At 43.6% G+C, this 26908-nt stretch overlaps 1 long non-coding RNA gene across 1 annotated transcript; it reads right to left on the bottom strand.

Moving 5' to 3' along the window:
* Window positions 1–829: 829 nt before the first annotated feature.
* On the bottom strand, window positions 830–26067 carry LOC311445427. Its single transcript, XR_014698404.1, has 3 exons — window positions 25975–26067; window positions 17970–18031; window positions 830–2727 (listed from the first exon to the last, which is right to left on the bottom strand). It is a non-coding gene; the product is annotated as an uncharacterized lncRNA (long non-coding RNA).
* Window positions 26068–26908: the final 841 nt, after the last annotated feature.

The following is a 26908-nucleotide window of genomic DNA, read 5'->3' as shown; positions in this document are numbered from 1 at the left end:
AAAAATAAAAAGGAAAAGTATCGCGAGCTTAATTGTTCACAAGCATTTCTGTGTTCACAGAGCCATCGACACAGAGGAGTGTTGGGTGCTTCTGCAGATTAACACAGCTGTGACTCCAGCATGACAGTCTGAGAGGTGCTTTACACAATATGGTGTCAAAAATCACAAATCTTTGAGCTTTTCTGACTAAATGTGTGTCTTGGACACTTTATCCAGTGGGCTCAGAGGCTGTTCACAGAGAAGGGCCGAATTCCCAAAGCCCATTCTGGTGAGGATGTTTTGGGCTTTGGATATACAGGTGACAAAACTTCAAACTCCTTTCTGTGCTCTAGGACATCTCCAGGTCTTCACCTGCTCTGCAGGAAAGGGTTTTTCTGCAGTACATGCACATGTCTTTGTAGCTGAGAAGTCCTGCACCAATGTGTGACAGCCCCAGGGAAGGGGTGCACCGAGCATCCCTGCTAGCATGGGCCCCAAGCATCACAGCATTGTAGTGCAAGAGAAAAACCCAAAGTGAAGAAGCGCCAGAAAGGTAGCGAGCTGGAAAAAAAAAACAGGCTCATCAGTGGGCAAAACTCTTAGTTTCTTCCAAGAGAAAATAAATCTGGAAAAGCATTTCAGATTTGTTCTTTCTGCATGTGGAGCTAATTTTTTAGGCCAACTGAACAAAATGTTTGTCTAGAGAGCTCAAGAAAGAGGAACAAAAGTAAACTATAAATATTCAGCTCTTGATTTCAGGTTTTAATAAATGATGAGCACTAGGAAAAGTGTTTTTTCTTTCAAATATCAAATGACTTGGTTCATTTTATAATTTGGTTATATAGTGCTTGTCACTTTCCACCTGCATACAATACAACAGTCCCTGGCAACACCCTAAGGTGAGAAATCCCAAAGGAATTGGGTCCAAGTGTCTAATGAGAGTCAACCACTCCCCCGTGAATGCTGAAGGCTGTATCTGTACCTCTGCATCTGTATCTATACAGCTATGGCTATAAATAAAACCTCCTGCACAGGAAGGTATGATCTGAGACGTGATGCTCAAAGTTACTTGACCTACTTAAAAACTGCTCACAAGTCTGGTGAGACTGTGTTTCAGACACACACCACGTTTACCCAGGTGCTCTCTGGCAGGCAGGCTGCTTGAAGATGCAGCTGACGGCCCACCCAGTATCACCAGCACCGACTGAAAATCTTAAGATATGCACACCTTCTGCCCTGAGGGAAGTTCCTGTGAAACCAAAGCAGACATGGGCCAGTGTAAATTTTTGATGTTAAACTTTACTAATGTTTACCAAGCAGCACACATGGCTACATGGTGCAGTTTATTGGCACCACCTGAGCGTGCCTAATTCGATTAACAACAGAATAGCTGTGACATGTTGGCTCAGACCATGCTCCTGAGCACGCTGGTAGAATAAACAAGAAATGATTATTCTGTCAGTTTAAAAATCGCCCATTGTTTTTAAATCTACTGAGGCTGGATAGATAAAAATATGAGAGAGCTGAGCTTGCTCTGGGTCCTGGAGTATTCAAACTATTTAGTAGGAACTCAAGGAAGGAAATAATGCAGACTCCAACTAGTGCACAGACAGCCGATGGAGAGAAAAGGATTCAGCTGATCATCTGCTTGTGTTATGAAGCTGAATTCCACAGGATGCAGAACATGCCATTCACCATAAATTCGATGCACAGTATCAGTGGCAGAAAGTCCCCCCACCTTGCAAGCTGCTAACTGCGGGAGAAGAGCAGCCTTAGCTGAGTAAACTCTGCTCTGAAGGTAAGCAGTTGGTGGGTACTGCCCCACTGCCAGGTCCTTGGCGTTTGGAGCAAGTGGTTCCTCTGGGAAGGAGCACTGGCAATTGCACAGTTCATGCTATGTTTTGGGGAGATTTTTGTTCAAACAGACCATTGTCAGAGGTACATTCTGTACTCCAGATAACACCTTACCCAGTGTCTGATGCAAATTTCACAAGCTTGCTGGCAGCATGTGAAGAGGAGAGGGCTGGCTGTTGCCCCTGGCAGATGTTCCCTCCCCATCTCAGCGGCTGCAGGGTGGGAACAGCCCAGAGGGGGAATTGCTGGGACTGGACTCCTCGACAGCCACTGCTGGGGAAGCCACCCCTGCTGGTGACATCCCTTGGGACATGACCAGGGAATGCCACTACTCAGCAGGATCAGGAGCAGAGCCCCCTGTCCTGGTGGGATGTCCCATACCATCTGTGAGGAGTGTGACAATATCGTAACAGATCCTGCCCCCATTGACCTCACAGTTAAATCATCAGGCTGCTTTATCTTGGGAAACAGACCAGCAGCATCTTATATCTAACACCTAGCCCCTCCTTTGTGCTGCCATTAGTGCTCATCCAACCACCCGTGTGATGAGTGGATTCACCAGTGCCCGCCAGCCTCCTTACTTCAAGGCAGCCACCAGGAGCAGCAGATGCATGCACAGAGCAGCCTCCTGACACCTCTAATCTGGGGTGGCTCTGCTCACACACCCACAGGCCTCTATTTCAGTTAGGGGTCAGTAAAATGTAGTTAACCTTCTCATTATGTGTGGATCACCTATTCAGATGGTCAGTCCTATGAGGTGCTATAGCTCACTTCAGCATAAGTGTCTTGCATGGTGTTGGCCTCAGTCTTGGGCGGTCCCTCTGGGTGTCACTGCAGCACTCCACAGGGAAGTCAGAACAGCTCCCCAGAAAGAAGTAGACTGCACAAAGCCACCTAACAAAATAGATAAAAAAATAATAATTTTAATCGAATTGTCTATCTGTAGAATGTAAGAAGTCATATGTTTTCTTAAGCAGTTATACCCTAAATCCCTCTTTAAACTGCAGATTTAATAAAGGGATAAGATCGTTGTCTTCTACTGGAAGATCTCAAAGCATTTTTCCCAGAGCAACATACTCATTTCCAGACATTAGCTGGGGCACACAGTTGTTTGTGTAAGCTTCCCCTGATCGCAGCTGGCATAGTCCTAGAAAGACACATGGCCTTCAGCCTCTGGTCCACCAGCACCACACTGGCTGACACTTCTGAAGCAGTGGTGTGAAACCACGAAGCAATGGTTTCACACAATAATCTTGCTTTAATAATAGAGAACTTGTGCCTGGCCTGAAACCACACTTTCTCCCAAGTAAATTCCTTGGAAGAGCAGATTCTTTGGAAAAAAAAAAAAAAATCCACACAGTAAATCTGAGCAAGATCTCCAGATACTACTTGTGCAGCATGTCACAGAAGGACAGATGTTTCATGGGAAGGTGAAGTACTGCCAGTGTGACAGAGCAATAGCTGCTGTACTTTCCTCCAAAGCTACATTTAAAGCTTATAATCCTACAACCTACATCAAACTCGTTGTCTTACTTCAAGCAGATTGTTCCAATTCACTATTTTCCAGAATGTCCACAATCCCAGACTGGGAATATTTCACAAGCTATTTTTCCACTTTGCTCTGAATGCACAGGGTGGACACGTGTGTCAGCAATCCAGCTGTGTGCCTGCCATTCCCCTGCTCTGTTCATACATGGCTCTGCTGCCTTTGCTTCCCCAAGCAACTCTGCTGGCAGAAGATAGAGCCCAAACCAGAGCTGACCTTCATCTTGTACTTTTGGCAGTGAATCTTCAAATCCTCAGCAAAGGTTCTTCTTTTTCACTCATCAAAAATCTGCTGCTTCTTGTAAGAAACAGAACATTTCTTTGAATGCTGTAGTCATGGCACAGTAGTGCCCCTGTTTCCCAAAGCTCACTTCCCACCTGTGACTCTTCATGCTTTGAGGAGCTCTGCTTGGTGGCTGTGACAAAGCGACCCCCCCAGGCAGAATGAGATGGCAGGAGTGGACTCAGGAGGCAAGCTCTGCCCTGCGGGTTTCTGGTTTCAAGAAGCTGGCTTAATCTGTGCTAGGATGTTCTTTTTTTATCAGGGGAGCTTTTGCTCGCAAGTCTGCCATTTTCTTTGTATGTCATGTACCAAACACCTTCCTAGTTCACACCCTTCATTACACTTACATTTTCCTACGTTTCTCAATAATTTCCTTCATAAAAGATTGGACAAGTGCATTTCGCAAGGGCATTCCCTACAATGCTAAGATTTTGAACTGCATGATTTACAATATGATATTGAACGAACTCCTAGCGAATAAACATGGTTTTCATCGCCTGCATAGCCGCGTGATTTTGTTAAACTCCCTGAACACAAGGGTCCCCTGTGAAATCTATGTCGTAATATTTTGGAGGGCTTTTCCTTTTTGCTTCTTTCAAAATATACATGAAACTTCCTGGAGATCGCTTTTTTTGGGCACAATTAGGGAAGGCTGCCTTTATCCCTCTCACACAGCCCTGGTAGCGGTGCTGCTCCTCAAAGCCAGCGGCAGCAGCGGCTCCGCAGGGCGTAAGGCTGGGACACTACCGAGGGGCTCGGGGCCGGGGCTGGGGGCTTGGGTTTGGGGTTGGGGGCTCGGGGACGGAGCTGGGGGTTTGGGGCTGGGGCTGGGGCCCGGGGTGCCGTGGCCCCGCCGCCCGCTGCTGCCCCCTGCCGCCGCCTGCCCGTGGGTGCTCCCACGCCGCCGGCCGGGCAAATTTGGGCGATTTTCCAGCAGCGCGGACACAAGTCAGGTGTGGGGGAGATGCTTGTGATGCGAAGCTGTGCCAAGTGTCCCAACCGGGCACCAAACCACGCAGCCGGCGCTTCCCTAGGTTAGAGAAGTATTCCCAGTGTACACCCCCGGGTCAGGAGCTGTGGGTGAAAATGATATTTCTCTGGCCGTTTCACAATGATTTCTGGTAACTTTAAGCTAACAATCCTTCTCATTACTTTAGCTTAACAGCCACCTATAGAGAAGGAGAGCGGTGGTCACTTGCTGTACTATTAGTATGTTTTAAATGGACTGAAAATACATTCAGAAATTCCAGCAAGTGACTGTGCTCCAAAATAAATTCTGACTACAAAATAAACCAAAATATATATATACATATATAAAGTTCTGCTCCACTCTAAAATAAATAGCACTACATGGGTTATTACACCAGCACCCCCAGGCTCTTCAATGTAGGAAAATAAATAATGTATGAGTTTATTTATTAATTGAACATAAATATGACTTTAGCACTAATGACGTTATAGACATCAGCAAAATAATACATGAGTAATGTAACGAGTGAATTAGAGAAATACTACAGAGAGAAATCCTGAAAGAGTGGGCAGTTTCAGGGCCTCTCCTCCAGGTTACTTGAGCTGCACTAGCTCTTAGTAGGGAAAGATTGCTGGCTTTTGGGTGGGACACAGAACACCATGGGCTCTGCTGCTACACACTAGCCAGGGGGAAAAGGACTATGAAATAATGGAGCCCATTGCTAGATTTATTTCTTGTGCCAAAATTAAATATATATATATAGTGCCAGTGTGTATGTGCATGTGCAAAAATAACTGAATATCCAAAATAAGCCATTTAAAAAGGTCCAGTAATGCCTCCCAGCCCCTCTGCAGAGATCTCAGTGAGGTCAGCAGTGATTCTGTCTGGAAAAAATATAAAATGTGTTACTGTTTTCAAATGGAAAAGTGCAACAATAAGGGGAAAATCTCAAGACTGAGAGCACTTCAGCAAGTTTCATTGATAAAAGGTGATGTCTACTGCACATGGCTCTGCTGGCCAAGCCTGTCACAGCTCTATATTCTGGCCATGTGGCAGTGTACTAGTATGGGTTGCTGTCCCTGCACCCAGAAGTGAGCTCCCAAACTGGTTATTTTGCAGCTGGTTTTCTCAAGACAGGAATAATTCAACTTCTGGGTACTTCTTGCTTCTGGGAAAACAGATGATAGTATTTAGCCATACAAAGGTTGAAACGAAAGTTTCAAAAACTTTGTTAAGTTACCCACTTAAAAGATATATTGTGATAATGTTTTCTAATAGGATGATTTTATTCCTTTATGAGAGTAAAGGTACAGATGCTATTGCTTTTTTTTTTTCTTCTTCTTTTTTTTCTTTTTCCAAAGCTTGGACAAAATGGAAAAAATGCAGAGGTTACATATGTGAGATCTGAGTATAAAACATATCCTCAGATAATGATGTTTGTAAATGAAGTTCACTCTAAAAAAACTGGATGCTGTATAAAGGAAGCTAAATCCCTGTGAAGAACAACATCCTCCTTGTCACTTGTGTCTCTTCTAGCACCTGTAACATAAAATTGCAGTAACAGTGACATGATCCTCACTGCCCATCCACACCATCATGGGATGGCACAGCACAAAGTTCAAGCCTTTCTCAGTGGAGCCATTAACCCCCTTAATAGATAAAAAATTAAAAAAAAAAAAAAAAAATCTTAATTGCAATATTGTCATCTTTTGATCTTTCCATGGACTGCAGTTTGTTGTGCACACTGCTTTGGGCTTGTACACTGCTTTGGGTCTCCTTTGGGTATGATAACCTGGGTCTTATTCTAGCTATATTCACTCCTATCCTTATTCTTTTTTAATACTTTTCTGCCTGCACCTTCTCCTTAGCTTCCTTTTACAGATCTGCCTGGACAGTGATCGCCAGTTATCTTCCACGCACACGAGTGTGAGCACAGTTAGCTGCTAATTTCCACCTACTGCATTTTCATCTTGTCAGTTGATTTTCTCTTATGAACCTAGCAATTTTTTTTCAGCCTGGGTTGATGGAGCTGACACACTTTAGCCCAACCCTTCTCTATAGAGAAATATGGTTCACAGTACATACTTTGCTGCATCTGCCAACATTTAGGTCTCTATGGAGAAAGAGTTTCTTCTGTCTAAGAGTTGTTTATTTTTACATTACATGACTGGGAAAGAATTGTACTCACTATAGAAACAGCTTTATGCATCCTGTACTTGTTATGTCTTCATATCTAACACACTTCTGAGCACAGGATAAATTATTATTAATAATGAAAGACATAGGAGTGAATGGCCGGGATGCCTGCATCACTTGGCCTCAGTGTCTGGAAGCTGCGGCCTTCCAAAGGCACCTGCAGCCTCTCTCAGCTCAGTGCCCCTGCCTTCGCCCCTTGGCTGGAGGAGACACCATGGGGAATCTTTGCTTATCCGCCTCTCATCTCATGTCTTTTAAGCTCCATATTCCCTTCCTACAGCTGACGCTCAGACCTCTTTCTGAGAAACCATGATAAAATTTGTACCCTCTAGGTACTCTGACAAGTAGGCAGTTTCTCAGCATTGTTATAAATGTGTCAAGGTGGGCCATAAAACTGGGCTTTCTACACAACTTTTACTTATGCACTTGATGGCATTTTCATGTAAATCTTAGCTTTTGGTCAGCCTCATTAGTACCTGTGTCCTGTGAGGCACAGCCATGCACAGCATACAGGAAAATGTCCCTATCTGATGCCAATTTTGTTGCAGAAGAGGAGAGTTTCTGTATCCTCTGACACTTGCAGATATGAACAAATCTTTTGTACAAGTTCTAGCACCACATTTTTTCAATATCCTGTTTTGAACTGCAGCTTCCACACATCTCTTTGTTTCCAATACTATGTTGGTCAGTACTCTGACCTGTTTGTATTCGAAAGAAGTGCTGGCAGTGCCAATTCTGTGAGGTTGTGGCAAAATACCAAAGTTTTTCCCAACATCTTCTCTGGCAGATGGGCATTTCAATGGTGCAGTGAGGAAAATAACACCTCATACTGTAGTATTTACCCTGGAAGTGGACGAAATAAAAAAAATAGCTGTGACTGCAATTAACTTCTTTTGCTCTGGAGGATTCTGCCGCTTCAAGGAGGCCCGGAGCAGGCCTGGTGCTGCTGCCGCAGGCCTGGAGGGGCTGGAGCCCCACCTTGGCACAGCCACCCTGAGGGCGCCCACTGATCACAGGGGATGTGTGACCACCTCATGTCCATTTCAGCTGGTGTGGAGAGCGCACACATACCCAGAAACACCTCCTGAGAAAGGCCAGTAAAGGCAACATGAAAATCCAAAGAAATACTGAGGGGCCTATTGCTGGACTAAACCTTGCGACCAGCTGCTCTTGTGCAAAGTGGCTGCTGTACACAGCGCTTCTGCAAGTGGAGCAGTACATTTCTTCTTCTCTTCCTGCTTTCCAAACTTTATGCTGTTCAGGGAACACTTCTTTCCTGTGAGGATGACTGAGGCCTGACCCAGGCTGCCCACAGAGGCTGTGGAGTCTCCTCGCAGGTCTCCCAAAGTCGCCTGGACATGGGCCTGGGCCCCCTGCTCGGGGTGGCCCTGCTGGGGCAGGGGGAGCAGACAGGCCCGGGGAGCCTCAGCCCCGCTGTGATGCTGTGATCCAGTGATACCACACCGTGTGTGTCCACTTCATCCCTGAACTTCCCAGGGAGGAATATGGGGGAAGTTGCTCTTCAGGCTGGTGGGGGTCATCTGGAGAGCAATTCCCTGCCTCAGTCCATAATGATTAGTACAAGAGCACTGCTTCTAAAATCACAGGTCTTCTGAAATCACTTTCACCTCCTCTGAAACAGCAAGCTGCATGTTAGAAAAAAATAACAATAATCATGTGAAATCTGGGCTGAAATTCTCACAAATTGATGAGATTGCAGCTTTGGAAAAAAAAAAAAAAAAATTGCGAAATGCCTGGTGTGGTAATTACAAATTGGCAGCACTGTAGGACTTGTACACCTGAAATGCCTGTCTCATCAGCCAACCTGCTTCAAGTACAAATGGTTGTTTGTTCTCAACATTAAGATCGGAAGATAAAGGGAGCTGGCAGAGCCCAGGAATGCGGGCTGTTAAGCAGACATCCCCCACCCATCTCAGCTCACACTTTTTGGGCAAACAGCTGCCCTCCCCCCCGGCTAGCTCCCCCAGCAGGGATACACCAAAAGTCACCTTTTAATTACAAGAGCTCCAGACTGAGAGCTTTTATTTACTGCTTTAAGTTTGCAAATCTCAACATGCACTATTTTTAGCGTCTGCAAAGATGGACCACGATTGACTTGGGACGGTGGCACACAGAGCAGCATATGCACTGGTTGGTAGCATTCACTCATTTTACATAAAACAACATTTGGCGGGCTAGGACCCTCACGTACAAAGGGGGCTTGCATACAATAGCTAGTACCAAGCTACTTGCAAGCTAACTTTTTTTAATTGTCAGTGATTCTTGTTACAGCAAGACTGCAAACGTTTGTTTAAACACAATCTTCTGTCCTTCCCAGTGCCTGCTGAGCAGTCAGATGTGTTTAAATCCCTGTTGGTGACTCTTGAAGTATGAATGTGCTAAGATACAGAGCATTTGTCGTTGTACACACTGTTTATATTGGTGCCATTGCCTGTGGCTGAAACAATCAAACTTTCTTCTCTCCAGGGGCCAGAAGAGAGATGGCCCTTTCAAAGCCTGACTCTAACATCAAAGCTGGCTTTGCAAACTTGAGATGAATTCATCAGCTTTGAGGAGGTTCCCCTTCCTGCATCACTGGGTTCACCTTTGAAAAACCTTGTGCCGAGGTAGAGCTTTTCTTTATCTTTCAGCAGGATTTCTAGAAAGGGGGCATCCATGGCAGCTGCTGCTTGATGGTCGGTAGCTCCCTACTAGCGCCAGCTTGGAGGGAAGGATAGAGCTGGTCCTCTCATACAGCCATCAAGTGAAAGAGAACAGAACCTCAGGCCAGCAGTGGAGACCAAGCTGTGTCTGTGTGGTTGTATCCTACGCGCCAGGTGCTTTGTGGGAACAGGGCGTGCAGAAACCATCCATTGTCACACTGTGATGCTATTACCCGCTGTTAATCAAAAGCAGGTTTAATACGACAGAGTCATTGTCATGTTTCAATGAAAGCCACTTCCTCATGGTCACAGCATCAGAAAATCTCTTTACAGCAGAGATGTTGTGTTTCAGTGAGGTATTTACATTGCAGACGAAAATGGACAGCAGACACTTGGGTCTGTCCCATGGCCTCCTACCATAGCAAGCTCCTGTCAGCTTTTCAGCACTGGGGAGCTGCAAAAACCATCTGGTAAGGGCTGAGAACGGGACTGGTTTGTTACAACAACCTTTTTATTACTTTAAAGAAGTGTGAGAGGCCTAAACAATGGACAATTCCTCACCAGAAATATTTCTATCCAGTGTGTTTGTAGGTATTACGTCACCCTTGGCTCAGGATCTTAGTGCCTTGCTCTATATATGGTATATCTAGAACAATATTCAAAATCCAAATGGAGCTACTTATAGTTTTAACCCAAGTTTGATTTTTTTTTTCATTGTGCAGCTTTACAACTGGCTTCTATGTCTTTCTGAGGAAATAACAAAATTAAAATATGATCATGAATGACTAAATGACATTGAAAATGCTCCCAAAAAAAGATATTCTTGGGATAAGTAGTGGATAAGTTATGCTTTCTGGGAAGAAGTAGTTTTCACAGAACTTAATGCTGACCTTTCACATAAAAACCCACTCTACTTACCTGTTAGGGGGAAGGGAATATCTTCCAATTATATGTAATTTTTTCAATTATGTCAATTTAAATAACACTTAAACCAATGACTTCCAGCACCTTCAGGTTCAAATAAGTTACAATGTCTTATAAACATATTAAAATTTTTAATTTCACCTGAAAATATCCATTTAGTTCAGATAATATTTATCTAGTTTCATTGTTAAAGCCACTTCACAGGCTGATGTTAGACAAATATGATAAGTTCCATTTCATGGACAGGGAAACTGAGGCACTAAGGATACAAGTGCTGCACTGGGGACTGAAAAGGGTGACCACAGGGCTGGGACCCAAGCTCTGCGGTTTTGTCTTCTTGCCCTGCCGTAAAATGACTCAGCCCTGCGTTCATTCTCTTTAAAGACAGCCTGTTTACTTTGACTGCTCCAGGGACTGTGTGATTAGCCAGGAGAACAAATGTAAAAGGCAGCATGTGTATTTAGGAAAGAAAGAAGATTGAAAAGGTATGCACAATAATGTTGAGTGCTTTGGAAATCACTGCCATTAGGTCAGATTATGTCTGTCATTAAATCCCACCCTAGAGCAGAGCCCAGAGGCCTATGATCAACTCAGATCTGCTCCCAGCTATGGGGAGCACAACCAAGCTTTGCCTATACCGTGATGCTCTGCCAGGTTTGTCCTGTTGAGGGGGTTTAGCAAGCAGGCACAGAGATGCTGGCTCTGTGCTTGTAGCAGTCAAACACCTCTGCTCAACCCTCTGCTCAAGTGCTCAACTCTGCTCAATAAATAAACATCTATTGGCCACTGAGATTTGAGATGTGAAACGTGGAATTCAGCCATTTGTGATGTCGATTTATCTTTTGGCAGTTTTGGAAAATTACAGCCACTAAGGGAGAGTAGCGATCTCTCATAAATTTCCTAATTCATTGAAGTCAGTGCCGTGGTGAACTGCTAGACTGGCAAAGGCACAAAGCCAGCTGACATGGGAGAATTACGTCACTGTCGCTCATGTCATCCAGTCATCAGTCCTAAAATACAATATGTTAAATGCCACTAAACCAAAACTAAACCAAGTAATTCACTCGCACCCTCTATATCTCATGGGCCTAAGGGTGTTTCTGTACTCTTAGTTTTCAGGAATTTCAAATATCATGCATTTCGGATCAAACAAAGTTCCTAAGAAAATACCTGATGAGAGAAGAGGCCTGCTCTGCCCTGCAGCTTGTGCCACCATGATGGTGCAAAGTCCTGCAAAGCCCAGAGCAAAGAGCAGAGGAGGCCCCCAGATGTGGCTCTACAAATGGGGTGACCCACAGCCTGGGCACCAGCAGCACTTTCTTTAAGTGATGCAAGTGTTTAAGAAAATCACAATAAGCATCTAGGTCACCTCTGTGAGGGTTCTCCAGATATTTTGCCTCCAAGCTGCCTGGATGGTGTTTGGGGGTGGCCCTCCCCAGGCAGCCCCACATGGGGCAGCGCTGCTGTGCCCAGCTGCATGCCCAGGGCAGGGAGGACAGGTGCGGGGTGGGGGACAAAGGCACAGCACCCATGGGAGGACATGATACCAGGGCCTGCTGCTGTCCAAGCAGCTGCAGGGACTGCTCTTGCTGGTGATACAGGTTGTCGTCTGGTGCTACCGGTGGTATCTTCTGGCCTGCAGCTGGGCGCTTAGGGTCACACTTGGATACGCATTTGTGGGTAGCTGCAGGGAAGCGAGCATCCCATCTGTAAGCTTCACCCTGGGATGAACGCTTGGTGAAACCAGAGGCTGCTCTCCCGGGAGCTGCCCTGCAAACCACAGAAAGAGGGCTACTTCTGTAGGAGGCAGCAGGCACTGCTCCTGTCTTTGGGAAAGGGGTTGTGAGCAGACAGATCTACGGACCTGGCTGCAGTTAGGGTCTTGTTTGGACTGTCTTTGGGCAAGTGGGATCCTACTGCAGAGAGAATGAGGAGAGAACCGGAAAGCATTCCTATGTTACATCCTAGTGAGATAACATGATAGCGCTCCATGACCTCCATGATGAGATTTAATGAAAGGTTTCCCCATGATTTGAATGGAGCTTTCTGGGAAGCAAATGTCAATTTATAATTTGTTTACTGTAAAAGAAGTTTCTGAATAATTTTGGGTAGTAATCTAGCATGAAACCTGAACATCAGCTTTCCCATACAGAGCACTACATCAGGTGGACCAGGAGAGGAAATCCCTCTCCATGCAGCAGCAGCCAGCCCTGGGGCTGCAGGGTGCTATGTGGGGCTGTGGTCCTGGGAGGTGGTCTCAGACACAGCAGGTCACCTGCACGGGGACAGGCAGATCATATCCACTTGTCAAAAACGTTTGCTCCTTAGACATGGGCTGGTTGTGATTAAGCTTTTATCCCACCTCAGGATTTTCTTGATAAAAAACAAACAAACAAACAAACAAACAAACAGGGAAGGCACACATCTTCCCAGGACCATCCAGAGTTGGGACTGGGCACAGTGGTGGTGCCTGCCCACACCTGTGCCTGGAGCAAGGGCTTTGCGTGACAGGCAGATGGCTCTCAATAGCAGAACAGAAATGTACACATGCATTATCTGCACAAATCAATTCACCAAGATATCATTATTTTCATCTGCCCTAAAACTTTCTAGTGGAAAGATAGACCCCTCTCTAGCGAATGTGAGCCTTCTGGTACTGTACTTGCCTTCAGCTACCTTCAGGGACTCAGAAGTCGTATATAGCTCCATAAGGACTGAAGCCACCCTTCTCCAGGAAGTCAGAATGAATTCCCCCATCTCACAAGGAAACATTTTTCAGCAGAACTCTTGCTGGCAGACACAAAATATGAGGAAGGACTTTTTGCAGACCCATTTCCTACATGCCCATTCAATGTTTGCTTGACAGACACAGAACATTGTTAGTATAAGGAGCATGCTGGTAATATGGCAAACTGCAAACTGGTATAGGAACTCATGCTATACTGAAGGCTGAGACACCTTCTCCCAGTTTTAGGGATTAGTCTGCATAGCAAGTCTCACATGTCCCTTTCAGAGGTGCTAGATGAGGTGGCCTTGGGGATGCTTTGCTGCTAATCTGGGAATTCATCTGATGCCCAAGAGCTGGATAGCAGTGGCAGAACTCAGCCCATTTAGTTCCAATTTTTTTAGAAGTCAATTCTCCAGAGTCAAGGGGTTACTGCCCTCTTTAGGGACAGAAACAATAAAAGGAGTTTATCTTCTCTGAGGCAAGAAAATGTTCCAGCAATATTAATTAGTGAAATAGCTGTCATAAAAGTGATATCTCCTGAACCTCCTGGAAGGAGTCTTGCTTTAATCACAGAAGGTAGATCCCAGTTAAAGGTCTCACCACTGACTAGTCTTGTTTCCAGTGGCTGAAAAACTCAGCATGAAAACTAATTGCTTCCAAGATTTGCACTAAATACCTGCATGAAATAAAAGTGGCTGCACGGTGCATGAGGAAAGATAATGCAAAGACAAACAGAACTGGCTGGCAGTTAGGACAGACCTGCACTTGGTGTCCTTTGGTAAAGGAGGTCCCAGCAGACACTGACAGCCCAAAGAATTCAGATTTGCAAAATGACAGAAATACCAGACCATGGTGTCCATGAAATTGAGACAATTATGGTAGATATCACTAGTTTTTTTTTCTGCAGTACATTCATGGTAGCCCTGCCACATTAATGCTACCAGTTTGGGAAGTGAGAATCAATCAGTAGCTCCAGCCAAATTGCATGATTTTTTTTCATGGGACTAGAAGATATCAGAAATCATCAGTGCCTTGGTAATTCTTAATGTCAAGAGGTTTTTGCACTGAATCTCGAGCGTTGACCACCTGAGCCCTCTGTTCACAGGAGCAGGATCAGCAGTGCTTCGCACTTCTCCCTTCAGCATGCGATCACACAGGAAAGGCTGCCAAGGGTGAGGATGGAACACACCTCCCTGCTTCATGTTGAGGATCTATGTGCTGGTGTAGTTTTCAGGTAAAACATTTCCCTTCATAATATAGCTAGAGTTGGAAAAAGTAGTTTAGGAGGAACAAGTAGCTTGACTTTAGAAAATTGGAAAAGTACCTCCCTGGGAATATGGGTGCGTTAGAGTATTTTGGCTGACTAAGTGAATTTGCATCAGATTTCACTTCTTCAACAAAGCAATTGAAAAGTGTTTTCATTCTTTTTGGCTGTTATTTCTCCAGAATCTGCCTGCCAGGGTAATTGTCTAAGATGGAGAGTGATTGAGATCTGTTTTGCAAACACAAGTATAATGAAGTTTTAATATCTGGCGTGTCCACAGCAATACCCTAGAATCCCCATAAAATAACATACACAGTCACACAGTCAGGAAGAACAACAGACATCTCCTGGGTTGTCACCAAGGAGTCTCTGGCTTCAGTGCCTTGGTGCAGTTAAAAAAAAAAAAAAAAAAAAAAAAAAAAAAAAAAAGATTTGAGATGTCAGATTATAATTATCCATGATGGCAAAACAATGGTCATAATGAGAAAACAATGCTCTTTGGACTTCAACTCAGTGTAACACCCGCCTCTTCCTCTCTCCATTCCCCTGACTGTGTGAATTAAAAATAAAAGATGACCCGGAAGAGCAGGCATGGTGTGGTGCCCATTGCAGAGGGTGTGTTCCCAGCTGTGCCACACCAGTACCATGGTCCTGCTCCAGGAGCCTGTCTGGAGGCCCCTGTGCCACAGCAAAGTGTATTTTGGGCCCACACCAGCTCGCAGGCAGAAGGATATTGGATTATTTTTTGCTTTGACAACAGGAAGTCTGAGGCAAGGCATTTCCTATTCTTGTTCCAGCATTATATGAATGGCCTTTAAAAAGTGTTTTGGAGAAGTAAACACAAAGGAATTTCATACAAAGGAATGGTTTTTAACAATGCCCCTGTTTTTTCCATGTTCAGCTGTGTGGCTGGGCTGACTTGTCTCAGCCGGCTCCCTTGAAAGTTAGTGCAGTTCTGTGCACATCGTGCAGTTGTGAACGTGTTCCTTTGTAGCCCTCCTTTTGATCATACAGTCATTAAGGCTGGAAAAAACCTCCAAGACCATCTGGTCCAACTGTCCCCCTGCCACCAATATCACCCACTAAACCATGTCCCAGAGAACCACGTCCAACCTTTCTTTAAACACCCCCAGGGACAGTGACTTCACCACCTCCTTGGGCAACCTGCTCCTGGCTGCCTCTAGATCTGTGATCTCCTCGTCTCCTGGTGAGAAAGCAGGAGGGAAGAAGGATGGAACATGTGCTTTACGCTATCTGTGAATGGATAGCCATGTAGCAGTCCCATATGTTTACAGGTATCTGAACCTATTTGGGGTAAGCTTTTTGCTCCTGTGAGGTATTTTTGTTTATTCATTCATAAATAAATGGTCTGAGCAGACAGAAAATTGTTTTTAATAAGGATTTTCCACTGGTTTTAAAGGACTGGATGAGGTCTCTAAACCATAGATCACAGAAAGAGACATAGGAAAAATGTGTATTAGCAAACAGTTTAATGGTAAAGCCAAGCAATTTCAAAAAGAGAAACAAGGAGCCAATTGTTAACAGTAGGGGGGCATCAGCTCAAAATTTAATGCCTTTTCAGATGCAAAAAAATATATATTTGGTCTAATAAATGATTTAATGCTCCTGTCTAGCCTTCAGTAATATGTGGAACAAGGCAACCTCTCATCAAGTAAGAACTGTTTCTTACCTTTAAATGTTTTATATGGTCATAGTCTAAATCTATTAGGTAGTAAGTGTTCATTCCAATATGAAAACCCATATATCCCAACAAAAGAAAAACTGCAAAACGTTTTACTTTTTCTCTCATAGTTCCAGTAGACCTGTTCTGATTATGTTTTCCTCTACAAATCTGCTTTGTCTTTGGAGTTATAGACTCTGAATATCTGTATATTGTCTATCAATCAGTACTTAGTTGATTTATAAATACTCCCTTTAAACTCCTGTAAGTCTCCCAGCCTTTGTGCAGCTCTGTAAACTTTGATAGAGGATATTTGGGAAAGAACATTTAAATGATTCAAACATTGCCTGAGTTTTTCATAGGTCCTCCGCAGAGAAATGATATTCATCTGAAAAATCACCTTAATTTGCATCACATGGGAAATGGGGAAAAAAAAAAAAAAAAAAAAAAAAAAAGTGAAATGCCCTCCTCATGGTCATGCAACAGTTTGGTGAAAGAAGTAGCTTCTTGACCCTAGTCCCAGGCCTGACCTTAAACCATATGCCAGGTGGATATATATCTCTTCAGGATTGCCATACTGATCTCATCTCTGGCATTGCACTCACTGCTTTTTTATCTGTAATTATGTACTGACATAATTATCCTTCGTTACATAGAGTGCATGCTGTGCACACACGGACAGGAAAATGAACTGTGCTGTGTTGCTGGGGTGTGCTTTATTCTGACCAGAGGTAAAATTTAGCCACCATCATCAGTGTGAAACATTGCAACACAGACCAGTCGCACTGAGTGCAACATAGAACAGTTAAGGGACGGGGTTTTCTTTTTTGGGATAGAACTGTCCTGATGTTGTGGTTTGCAGTTCATCCATAAAGCTGCAGTGCCTTTTTGTGTCTTCTCACTTCCGTTCTACCATTTTCTGCAATATTCAAGCATCTTCTGAAATAGGAGTGATAAAATTGCTATCACTAAGGCTTTCTGCTTGGTTCAAGCTGCTTTCCCTTGTCATCTACCTGTATTTACTTCTCCTTTGTGAGGATATCAATAGACAAAATATAAAATCTTAGGCAATCAAAGTATAGTAAATTACTTCTTAAGTCATCAGATGAAAATCAGTCAGTTCTTTACCTTGTGAGGAAGAGGTAAACGAGGATAAGGATTCCTGGCCTGAAGACCACCACACTCTGCTTCATCCACGACAAAGGAGAGGAGAGGAGAGGAGAGGAGAGGAGAGGAGAGGAGAGGAGAGGAGAGGAGAGGAGAGGAGAGGAGAGGAGAGGAGAGGAGAGGAGAGGAGAGGAGAGGAGAGGAGAGGAGAGGAGAGGAGAGGAGAGGAGAGGAGAGGAGAGGAGAGGAGAGGAGAGGAGACTGATATCACATAAGCCGTTTAGCCGCACATCTGCCATTAAGGGTACTGGTGCCAGCAGTGCCGCTGAGAGGGCTCACTGCCATAGCCAGCACTATCGCACCTTTATGGTGTGGCAGTTGGCGGTGGCAGCATGCCAGGATCCCTGGTTTACGCTTAATGCCCAGCACACAGCACTGTTATCTATTATCGCCAGTGCTTCTAACTGTACCTTTCCTGATAGACCACATGCAACTAGTTTTATTTTATGCAAATGAGGAGTGGGGCCTTACCTTTGATCTGAGGAGTCACCATGTATCGGTCTGACAGAGAAGTCAGGTAAGGATGGTGGTTTATGAGTGCCCTGGGTGCACTTGGCTCCCAAGATCACAAGCTGTGCCTCCCGCTCACAAACAATTCTGGTGTCTGATGCCAGTGGCCTTCTGTCGGCATATAGGCCCTTCAGATAACCAAGCCATTTGATGGTAGGAGTTTATCTGTCTGAATCTGTTACAGGTCAGTGCTATAAATACTAACCTTTTTAGTATCTTGGTTCCTCCTTAACGTTTTTGCCTTTCATCTTCGCTATTGGAGTCAACCTGGAAAAGATAGGGATGGTTTCTGGTAGAGTATAAATCTCCTTTGTAACAGCCAAGGATGTGAACCTCTATGTTTGGTACTGCCCAGGAAAGGAACTTCTCTGTTGTCAAGAGTTGGCTTTCCAGTTAAATCAGCCTTCCATCCTGCCGCCAAGGGAGTGAGTGTCACATTCCTTTGTATTTTTTTGGATGAACTATTAGACCATACTGCTCTGAAAACTTACCAAAAAAAGGAAGCAGGGCTGTGTTTTCTTTTCTTGTATTGTTCTAAGCAAGTTGATATGTACCACAAATAAAAATGTTATTTGTTTTATGCATAATAGCAAAAGAGGTTGGGAGGCTGAAGCTCTCCAGAAAATCCCACAGGAATTTGAGTCCAGTGCTGTGTTCTGGCCCAAATGCAGTGTTGCCGGTAGGAAATAAAGATCTCCATTGTCTCCTAGCTGTTGATGTTTGACTGAAATCTAATCTGAGTCCTCCGCTTCTATTCCCGGTAGTCACCTCTGGAGCATGTCTCAGCTTCCAGGGAGCACACAGTCAGGAGAAACTCACCTGCAGAAGGTTTCATTCTTAAAAATGCACACACTAGATCAGAACTGTTTACTCGTTCATATTCACTTTGAATAACACCTCACTCCCATGACTACTTGTACTTTCCATGAGCAAGGATGGCAGATAGCAGCCCACCACCTGGTTTGTAACCTGTGTAACCTCTGGAACCTGAGGAGTGCAATCACTTCACCATTGCATAGCATGTATGCACCAGGAATGAGATGCCTTATGACTGATTTGTATTGTGTGATAGTGCTGTATTTTATGTGCTATATCAGTTTTTGGCAGCATCAGAAAAGTTCTACTCAAACTTTTTTTTTTTTTTTTTTTTTTTTTTTTTTGTGGGAGGCAGAATAGGAGGTGAATGGAAAGACTACTTTCCCCAGTTTTGGTCAAAGGAATGAAAAATACCTACCATAAAAGAAGTGGAACTGCCAGTTCACAGAAATATGATGCAGTTTGCCTATGTCTCTGCCTTGCACTGAATTCAGAAACCCTAAAAACTCACAACTTTTGTATTTTAGAATTGAGACAAGCTGTGTAATATTTATGTCCTTCTTTAACAGATCACAAGAGTGAGTCATAATGCTTATGTCACATTGTTGTCCCTGGCAGCATGATTTAAGGCTTTGTGCTCCATCATATTCAGAATAGGATGGGAGATTCAGAGCAGGGGCTGGCACTGGAAGACCACATCCATGTGTGGCTGCTGGGTAGACATGGTGCACACTTAAAGAAGAAATCCTGCTGTATCAGAGCCTGAAATTCTGGCTTATGCTCTTTATTAAAATAAGGAATATTATTTAAAAAATCAGGAGTTTTGGCAAAGTTTCTTAAAAAGAAAATTCTGGGCAGAAAATAGACAGCTTCAATTTGTTGAGTAAATGTTTCTTTAAAGCCTTTCACCTCACTTGTAACAAGATTGGTAGCAAATTTTACCTGAAAGACTATTTTCATTTGATACTTTATGCTATTCGACCATATCAATGTATTATTAGCAATTCTAACCAGCAGAAAGAACTCAAATAAAGCCTGGAAACTGTGCATTGCTCTGGCCTTGAGTACTCCTCAGACACAGCTCCACATCCATCTCTGTCAACTCAGCTTAAATTGAACTTTTGTTCCTATTCCTGCCTGCTCTTGAGGTAATATCCAGTGACATTACTGTAACTTTATTTGGGAACACTTAATGTCAGTCAGAGATCAGGATGCTTACACTTCCAAAACATTATGAGAAAAAATACTAGTCTATCTTTTTAAGAGAGGGGATGCAGACTATGCCATTTTGTTCATAATGAAGGAATTAAAATTACTTATCTGATACTTCTGAATCTGGGAGGACTGAAAAAATATTTTGCATTGGTCCTTGTGTTACTTTGCTCAATGACAATTATTTTATTACTTTTCACACTAACAGAAATTTTTATATCATTTTGTACACTAATACTGATATTTCTGCTTTATCACTGGTGACCTCTTATCTTTCATAAAGCTGCACTCCAAATATCCATTTCTCCACTAAAAGCCTTCCAACACCTATCAATGTTATCACTGTAAAATGACTGTCCTAATATTTAAGCATTGTATTATAATTGCCTGTAATAGTTGTAGAACTGTAGAAGTGTAAACTTCTTAGGACACAAACTACTATACACGTTTAGAGAGCAACATGGCTAAAACAAAGCAAGAGGAGGTGAATGTTGAGCTCCTCGCTGTAGACCATTCCCATCACCTCCTGAGAGCACTTTAACCCTTATTTACTGCTGAGGTTTGCATCTTATCTTTTCACTAGAGCCTGATTGAACCTTATAGTCTCTTCATAAAGCACAGCAGTACATTTTTAACTTCCCCCCAAAAGATGTCTTACACTTTGGGATTTGGGATTAGAGGCAGAAGGTGAACAAGCTGTTGTCTAAGGGCCTCACATTTTGACGCTATGCCAGAAGTAATGGAGGTTTAAACCAAAATGAAAAGCAAACAACCTTACGCAAACCAAGGTGATGATGCTAGGGAGAAATTAATGTTTAGGGAACCGCTAAACATCTCTGAGCCACTGTCAATCTACAGGTTTTGCTTTCCTTTGACTTATGACACTGGGATTTGTTGCTCTTGGTGTCAGGATGACACAGACTCTCCCAGGCATCTGGTAACTAGGGAGAATGCTCCTCTTACACCCATGACCTTGCATGCACTGCCTACCTTACATATATGGTCTTACAAGCTGTGATACAGTCCTTCCTGAATAACTGCAATGTGTCTCAAGGTAGAAATAACAGCCAAACGTTGCACACAAACTTTGGCTATATCTACACACATTGCTTAGAAGTTTGTCACAGTTAGCATGTTAGGGGTTTGTCACAGCAATGCTCTGGACTTCACACTGGGCTCTAATTCTGGATCAATTACAAGTTCCTTTTGCCTGGGCAATGCATCTCAAAGTTTGCCTTTATATCCATCACTTTACTTGTGATCAACTCTGCCTTTGGAGTGTGGTGCAGTTAATGATGGAGACCACCTGGGGAAACCCATACCAATTGCCTCACATGGGGGACCCTATCTTGGGATACTGCAACTGCACATCAGGACAAGGTTGTATCTTCAAAGCCAAGTTGAAATGTTCAAAATCTGGCAGAAGAATCCTTTGGTGTAAGCTTCCCCTCACTGCTCTGTCTGGCCTCTGCAAGCCAATCCCGATAAGTAGCCTAGCCTTACTCCTGGTAGGAAATATTCACCAACAACCCTCACTTCAATATGCATCTTTAAAAATAAGCACAAATTTAATGCTGGTAGTAGAATATATGCTGTTTGTTGTTGTTGTTGTTGTTGTTCTTGTTCTTGTTTTGTTTTTCCCAAGTTCTCAAGCTTGGCATGCACCTGCCTTTCACATTTGCTCTGTCATACCAAAGTTTCTATGTGTTTTTCTCAGACGGAGGGTTATATGCTAAGAAATATGCCTTCACAATCCTTAATTATCCAAATTCTAACCATAGAGCTGAGTGGTTGTTTCATGAGCAATCATTTATGTTTGTCCATGAGCAGAAGCACTCATGCATGGAATCTGGCTGTTTAAAAAGTTCTCATCTTCACTCTGGCAAGAGTTCAAGTAACTAAGTTTACAGTTAATATAAAATTGCTTTTTATCTTTTATTTGTTTATTGATTCTGTCTTTTAAGCCCATTAAAAAATAAGGACAGAATCACCTCAGAGAATAACTTCCACGCTGTTTTGTTGTCCCCTATTTCTTTAAGTTGTGGTCACCAAAAGCAGTCCTGTCCTTGTCTGAACTTTGATTCAGCCTCAGGTCTAGAGAGTCTATTTACTGAGGAGCCAGGAAGGGTACATAAACAAAAAGGCACATTCACAAAAGAGGAATTATATTAGTCTCCATAAAATTCACACTGATACTTTATTTTCAGTGAATATTTGGATATACCCCTTGTAAGAATGACCCAGAGCTTTTCCCAGCTGTGAGGCAGTTAAATATTGTATGACTGAAGATGCCAAGATGTCTTAGGATGTAGAGTGCTTGAGTCCTTCTGCTTTAATGGCTCCATCTTCTGGGATGCAATCAGTTGAGCTTTCTAGGTAGGTTATAAGTTTGATGCTCCTAAATTCTCACTGCTACCTAAGCCTGGTAATAACGTCCTGCAAGAAGGCTTCTGAACTGTGGAGCTTATTCTGTGTGAACTTATCAGTACAGCTGCCGCTACTACCAAGTCCTGACTTGCCAGCAAATCACTCTTCTTCAGGGAGTCCTACAGGCTGGAAAGCAGATTTAGTTTCATCATCGTCTCCTGTGAGAACAGGGTGACTCTTAGTCCAGGGAAGAAGTAAGTCGTATTAGAGAGGCAAACAAGATTATGACCAGTTCAGTAGGACACTCAGGAGGCCACAGATTTCTCCCATGCTGCAGCTGATAAATGCTCTGCAGCATATTTGAAAGTGCTGAATGCCCCTGACAAAAACAAAGACTTAAATTCTTGTTCCTCGGGTACACACCTGCTGTCACCTTGAATAATGAAAAGAATGTACAATCTCATAATGAGGTCCAGGGAGTCAGCAGAAAGACTATACAAAATGCTTCACATTTTTACTCTTTCCTCATCTCTTCATTCCTTACTTCTCAAAATTCCCTGCGTCCTCAGTGGGAGCCGTATGTGCAGGATGCAGGGCTGGGCGCAGACCATAGTCCCTACCTTAAATCTTCATCATCTGTGCTAGCAGCAGCAATTACATCCTCTCCACTGCCTCTAGAGGGTAGAGCAATCATGAGTCTCTACCAGGGCAGGCGGACTGAATACCGACTGCTATTTCAGTCTCCTAAAAGCTTTAAAATTTCCTTAATAACCCTGCACAAAAACTGCCCGTCAGTGCAGCCAGCCGGCAGACCTGAGACTGGTGACACAGCAGTTTAGCAGCGCTTTGCCAGATTCATCCCACTCCAAACATATTCATAGCAGTCTCATGGAAGTCCCAGGACTGCTTTGGCATCAATTGTGCGGGATAAATAAAGCTCCCATTGTTGCAGATGGCTCTGCTTTCAATTGCATGGGAATCCAGGACAGCAGAGACTTCTGACTGATAAAGGTTAGCACATTTGTACTACTTTTTGAGTAACACTGGGCTAGAACCAATGCATGAAGCAGCACCTTTGGGAACTTAATTTTGGGCAGCTTTCAGCATTTTTTAAGCAGCTAAGTCTCTTTGATTTTTGTCACTGCACTGCCATTTGAACAAGTATGAGTTAATATATTCTCAGCCATAGATATGTCTGGATCTCCACATAAATAAGGAGGGAGTCTTTGCCCCAAAAATTTTTGTGAGGTGGAGTTATATCATGGACATATATATATATCATGTTGAGTAGAAGAAACAGTGCTCTTTTTCTTCTATGCTTTGATAGAAACTCTTTTTATAGTTGAAGATGAAGAGTGGATGTTCATTTAAAGTAGTCCTGATCATGACCCCTGCAAGTATTCCTGAAAATCCTTTGAATTTCACCAGCTATACATATTCCTTCCATGGCATAAATTAAAAAGACCCCCCTTGTACACTACCTTAACATTACAATATATTTATTTGTCCCTCCAGCAATTTAAAGAACTGAACTTACTGCTCCTGAATATACAGCATGTACAGAATAGAGATACAACCTCTTCAAAGAAAAAAAAAAAAAAAAAAAAAAAAAAAGTCTATTGATTATTTGCCTCCTAAAGCTTTCCAGAAAGTGCATGCAACTTTCCTGAACCAGAGATTTCCCAATAGTAGATACCTGAATAATTAGTGGTGTTACTAAAAATTTACTTCCAGCAATTTGGTCTGCCTATGTGGTGTATGGGTTTTTTGAGCCTAATCAGATCTCCAAAGGCAGTTTATATAAATCAGCCTCAGGATGGTAATATGATAGCAGCTGAGCTTGTTTATAACACAGACTTCTACGTGGTGCAAAGTCTGAGTTTGATGGTTTATAGCAGGCAATGAAAAGGCATGCCTCTGCCTTGCCCTTTGATTGTTTTGCTGAGTCGAACCATTGAACATTGCAAAAAAAAAGTTCACAGCCAATTTTTCTAGAAGTTTAATTCACTATGTTGCAGCCTGTAGAATAAGAAAAAAAAAATATATATATATATATATAATAAAGTTTCTCAGAAGTTTAACCTCCCTCATGTGAGCCAGAGTTTGAGTGTAAAAGCACATAGGTGCCTCTCTATGCCAGCACAGTAACAATAACACTGTGGCATCCTGAACTGATAGTCCCCAGCTCTTTACATCTGAACCCAGCCATACAACAGCTAATTGACTGTGTGCTTGCAGCCAGCAAACTCAGCCAACCTGATTTGAAAGAGGAGGCAAAAAGTGGCATTGGGACTGCGAGAGCAAGTGGTTTTTCCCCCTCCTCTGGACGCCAGACATCTCAATCTGCTAGCAGTTTGGGAAGAGAGTGATCCCCAGGGAAGGAACAGGGAATGCATGGAGGAGTCTGCTTCCTTTGCTCTCTGCAGCATGGCAACCCATTGAGAAATAAGGGAAGACAGGCAAGAATGGTGTTAAAATAGAGTCAATTAGGGCTAAGTAAGATGGTAAAGGAAGAGATGGCTGCACTCAAGCAAAATTTAGAAAAAAATAAAATAAAATCTTTGGGGCCTTACTGTCAAATTTGACTGAACCTGGCAACAGAGGCACACGTGTGCCTTATCTCCACAGGGAACTGGGTTGAATACCCTGGAGTTTTGGCTGGGGAATGACATACAGACAGGACTTTTTGGGGCAGTGTGAGAAGCAGGCTCCAGGGCTGGGCAGAGGTGTGAGGAGTACCCATGGCTGTGTTGATCATGTAGAGCCCCTCAAATGGGTTAATCGGGGCTGTCTGTGAGTTAGTGCATACCACGAATGTATATGTGTGCACATACATATCGCAGAACGAGGTTTTGGGGGGAAACTTGTCCCCCAAGCCCTTAGAAGCACCGCAGATTCACTGGTTTGAGGGCTGATCTTGCCTCTCCTGTGAACAGTGAGTGAATTTTCCTCAGGGGAGAAAGGCAGGAGGCGGCAGGAAGGGTGGGCTTCCCACCTCACCTGGCTGGCACCATATGGGGTTCAGCCCAGCTCTACACACAAGAGTGCCATAGGCCAGTGCAGAAAGAACCTCCTCACCACTGAAAGCAGGTGGGCACATTTTAGCCTTGACACAGGCAGTCACAAGTAATGCGGCCTGTCCAGCTCAGGAATCATCTCATCTGCTATACACACCAGACGGCAACACGCTGCCCAGCCACAGTGCCTGTGGGATCAGGGAGGCAGGGCCAGGGCCGTTCTCCAGCACCTCACAGCGGGCACTGTGGGCAGCAGGAGGCAGAGGGGCCTTCTGGGCGCACTGGTTTCACCCCAGCCACTGAGCTGCCCTCAAACCTCCAAAATAATACCACCAATGGCTGCGTTTCCATCGGCCCAAGCACAACTTGCCCTTATAAAGCTCTTAGTGAACAGATCATCTGAGATATGCAAAATATAATGAACGGACAAGTGACCAGGAGTTGGCCAGCAATGACCACCTCTGTGTTTCATGACAGCGCTCGGCGCTCACTGGCAGTGCAGGCCAGGTTTATGGCCACCACTGAGGCTATGTGGAAAGTTACCTGACTCTGCTGGATTACTACAAATGCGTTTATGACACATTGTTTTCCACTTCTTTGTGCTTCTCCAGGAATGTAGTGTCACTTGAGATTGGCAAGATTCATACGCTGTTCTGTATAAACAACCTCCAGTGGACTGGATTGACGTGTATGTATTGCCTTCATTGAACTGTTCAGTTCTATGACAGTTGAGGATTTAGCTTGCAAGGCCTGTAGCACGTTAAAGATGATATTTTGGTAATTTTGTTATTGGATTACCTTACAGCTCTCCAGGAGAGGGACCTGCATTCACCCATTTGCTGCCCCATGCTCTCCCCACAGGACGGGCTGGTGCTGGCGGATGAGCTGAGGTGTGCTCACGCTTGGGGGCTTGCTCCTGACAGCACTCTCTGTGAAAGACAAGAATGTTAAGAGGTTAGTAATTTTTTGCTTCCCGTTATAATTTTTGAGCGTCTTCCTTTAACCTTAGTTCTGTGTTGATATTTTTGGTGATGGTAACAACTGTCTTTCCTTCTTTCTCTTAAGCCTGTAGACAGTAACAGTGTACCTATACTGATATACTGTCCTGGTTGGTATACAACAACGTAAAGTTTAAGGAACTAGTTTTAAAAGAAAAACAAGAAAAATAAATTTATAATTGTTATTTTGGTGCTTACGTTTTTTTTATTATTATTATTTTTATTAGAGTGGGAAACAAATTGCAGAACTCCTCAATTTTTTACCTCACTGCCCTATTCCCTTTGTTCTTGAAACAGCTGGCATTTCTTCCAGCTCACTAGCAACATTCTAAGAGAGAGAGAACCCTGGCAGCAAATTGTTTGGGGATTGGTAGTCTGAAATTGTGAATTTTGAATTCCAGATGCATGGCAGAACCATTTTGCTTTTCTGATACAAGATTCCCCTAGAACAAAGTAAAATTACCTACGGGTTGCTCTTATACTTTTGTGCTTCTTTCACCTATTGAGCCTATTTTTCTGCTTCCCCATTAAACCATTAAGGTAAGATGCACATTTCCCAACAGGAATGCCATAGATGTCTCACAAACATAATTTCTTGGGAACTGTTCCTGCAGTAGTTAAACATTTGTGTTTCTAGCATAAGGGTTAAGGAACTGTCCCAAACAGAGAAGGCAACACCAGGCTGCTGACTGCAAAACATCACACAAATGCACCTTCCATTTGTAACATCCCCA

Source organism: Aythya ferina (genome assembly GCF_964211825.1).
Source record: "Aythya ferina genome assembly, chromosome: 15".
NCBI lineage: Eukaryota > Metazoa > Chordata > Aves > Anseriformes > Anatidae > Aythya > Aythya ferina.
This window is presented reverse-complemented; position numbering and strand designations above follow the sequence as displayed.